Raw genomic sequence first — 3,979 nt, 5'->3', positions numbered from 1 at the left:
CATCATCAGGAGGAACCGCGTCCGGTTTCGGCCCCTACGAGATAGGGTATCATCCTGAAAGATTCTTGCAATTTTGGAAATCTATTTAGCTGGATCGTCTGTATTTTGTAGAATGCTTGATGCGTTCTTGTACACGATAATATTGACGTTGATAACCTCATCTGGGATACCATATTTCAAGAAGATATTCAATAAGACCTTTCTTTTGACACAATTGAATGCTTTTTACTTTGGAGATCTTGAGCTCTTTAATATTTTTCTAAAAGCGAAGAATGTACTAGTTTTAACCTGCTTAGCGGAAAAAAGATTTTGTTAATTATTATGATGAAATCAATATGAGAGGTAATATACTATATGGATATAGAGCTGTAGATTTTTGAGATTAGAGTGTGTGTTTCTCTGTAGCCCCCAGGCCGATGGCAATTCCTTGTTTTTGGAAGAAAATAATTAAAGATTTCGGGAAGGTCATTATTTTATTTGTTTCATAAATCTCGTTACAAAAATCCAACAGATGTTTGTGGAAAGACTGAACTCTTCTAGATGAGTGGTGTATGTTTACTAGACTTGCTCTTAATCTTTTCGGACATGTTTGAAGATTTTCTATGACAATTGGATCAGCATGGATGAACAGGCTTTTTGCTGCTTTGTGCTTGCAGAAAGAATCGTCAAAAGTTTGAGTTGTATAACTTTGTGTTATTAAGTAAATGCTGAAACAAATCATGGACACGCTTTATTCATTATGCACATCATCGTGAAAGCTGTTCTGTTGTTGATAATTTCCCTCAGAGTTTTACAAGCAGTAACATGCTTATTCGCATTGTGGAGAATGTCGATTTCTTCCATTTGAGATCTAACGCTTACCTTCTTGCTTACTGCCATGCTTGCTTCATGTAGTGCAATATTTTCTTGATCTATCTTCATTTTAGCATTATTCGTGGATCTAGACTGACATTACAAAGCTATATTATTTTTATATTCTCTGAGTAGGTTGTAAAAGGAATTGCACCCTCCGTATTCTTTTAACCAACTGACAAAATGAAGTTATAGTGTAGCATGACCAGGATTAGAGACAATGAAGCGACAAAACCAGTTTCAGAGTAAATACTGCATCCCATAAAAATGATGAACACGGACTGTCCAACACTGGTGCAGATAGTGCCAACCACACTCATCTGGTGTAAACACTATCTTTCGTGAGATACGTTCAACAATTGGACACTGACCGCTACAGCGAAGAAGGAAGAACTTACATGCTATGTGCCTATGTATATCATTGATATAATTTCATCAGAGGAACGTCGAAACATACATGATGAACTACTAATGAAGCTGACATGTGAGCGATATACTCTTATAACATCGTCAGCATAGACGGACAAGTGAATGGAACAAGAATAGTAGATATCCTACTTTCTCTTAACTTTCTTATTACCTGCGTCAATATTTAGAAATGTACTGAGCATGGCATGAGTATCATCCTGTTAGGGACGCAGCAAGTCCTGTTCTTTGCTGCTACGGATAACACATTGAACCCCCAGAATTAAGTAAAATGTTAATTAAAATGCTAAGCAAACCTACCAGGATATAACTAACGCAATCCAAGCGTTACAATCTTCTATTATTGAGTGAAAATCCCAGCACATAATCTTCTGCAGTTTCGCTCTTTGCTTCGAACAAAAGCACCAGCAGAAATGGCAAGTATATTGCATGTTAAGAATTTCATGGAAGAACACAGTATTGTTATTATACTAAATGTTTCGGAACTGCACAGGTAGACCTTTGACTTGACATCTTTGCAGAAGCTTTGTTCATCTTCACTACATCCTAGATACCAAAAGATGGATGAAGAATCACACGAATACAACTATTTTGAAGGTATCAAATCTGACCCCAGATTTCTTTCAAGCAAATGCTAGACTAGTTCCTACATAAAAAGAGTACCTACCAGATATCCTATGAAGTAACATTTTTGGAGAAAATAACATAACTACGCCACGAGTTTCCTATCGCAGCACAGAGCAGGTTCATGATGCATGTGAGAGATTTGAGGACAAGAATCGCAGTGCTGCATATGGCACTAACCGCAACCAATAGAAATATAGCACTAGAGTTGCACTCACAGAAAAATGATGTCACTGACCTTTGCTCCCAGTGTGAAAGTAACAATCAATATATACAAACGGAATATCAACACAATACTCGTTTGTGAAATCTCAATGTTTCAGGCGTTACATAACACACAGGAGAAAGACAAATGGCATATCCATTATATCAAATGTTTAATAGTGGTTGAAATAGTAGTAGTAGTAGTAGTAGTAGTAGTAGTAGCAGCAGCAGCAGCAGCAGCAGTAGTAGTAGTAGTAGTAGTAGTAGTAGTAGTAGTAGTAGTAACAACAGCAGGAGCAGCAGCAGCACGATATTATGTATTACATTCGTTATTTTTGGGTAAAAGAAATGAAACCCGCTACAAATCAATAAGAGCGACAAAAGTATGTGTAACACATACACACATCTCTTTCAGAATAAAATACTCCCCATTAAGAAAGAATATATATATATATATATATATATACAAGGGTTGGACAAAATAATGGAAACACCTAGCATCATAGCATCATAATTTTGAAATATCTATAAAACCGTCAAAAGCTTGTTTATTTATTTTTTTTTTATGTATTATTAATGTTGCTTAATATGTTTTGCTAAAATTGCTATCTTTTTTTTCAGATATCAGAAAAAGGTAATTAAAATTCATTAATCGGACTTTCAAAGAGGTCAAATTGTTGGTGCTCGTATGGCAGGCACTAGCGTAAAAAAACAGCCGAAATGTTTGATGTATTAAGAAGTACTGTCTCGAAAGTAATGACAGCCTTTGAGACAGAGGGAAAACCCTCCTCGTCGAAACAAAACTTTCAGATGGGGACCGAGAATTTTTAGTAAGGATCACAAAAGTACGACTCCTAAAATTACTGCAGAGCCTAATGACCACCTCGAGAATGCAGTTTCCACAAAAACTGTTCGTAGGAAGCTGTACAAAGTCAGATGTTACTTTGTCAATCAGAATACCACTACTTTCAAAAGAAACGTTGCAAAGCGTTTATAGTGGAGTAAAAACCTACAGAACTGGTCCTTAGGGTAGAGGAGGAATGTTATTTTCTCGGATGAATCATCCTTTAACTTATTTCCGACCAATGACTGAATATACGATGCATTTGAGCCACTCTGCCTTCATACGACTGTGAAATATGGAGGAGGATCTTATTTTGCTAGTTTTTAATGGGTAATGAAGATTGAATTCATATGATTACTATTTGAGGAAAATTTTTAATTCATGTCTTATGTAATATTGTAATTTAAAATATCCTTTGTTATCTAGATTACAAATCCTTTATTTTGCTCTTTAAGTTGTTTTTATAAAAAAATGTTTTTTATAAATCATAATCAATTTAACATTGTGCTAGGTTTAAAAAAAAAAAAAGTCAGTTAGCCTCTCCAGAAATCCTCTTATTTATTAATGTGCTAGATTTACCTCCCCTTGACCATTATTCTTAACTATATGTCGCCAATTTTTGGACATATGATATGTTCTCTTTCATAATATAACTAGATTTGTATAGTATTTTTTGTTCATAAATATCTATTGTAGTATTCGATATTATTTAGTATTCTCGCTTACTACTTTATATCATAATTACTTCATTTGTCAATCATAATTTTATATGTGGATTATTTGCGATGAGACCGCTATTTTTGTTTACGGTCTTTACTCTAACGTGTTAATCAATAAATCCGAGTAATTTTTGCTCTGAATATTGTATTTAAACTTCATCACTAATGTAATTAACTTAATTCTTTTGTGACTTGTTAACTACAATTTGAATGTATTCTAATGTAGTTCAGTTATCTCCATTTTTACTCATTTTTGAAATATTTTTAATAGCAGTAATTTAAAACCTAAATAGATTTTTATTTATATATA

The sequence above is a fragment of the Octopus bimaculoides genome, chromosome 13 (assembly GCF_001194135.2).
Source record: "Octopus bimaculoides isolate UCB-OBI-ISO-001 chromosome 13, ASM119413v2, whole genome shotgun sequence".
In the NCBI taxonomy this organism is placed as follows: domain Eukaryota; kingdom Metazoa; phylum Mollusca; class Cephalopoda; order Octopoda; family Octopodidae; genus Octopus; species Octopus bimaculoides.
This window is presented reverse-complemented; position numbering follows the sequence as displayed.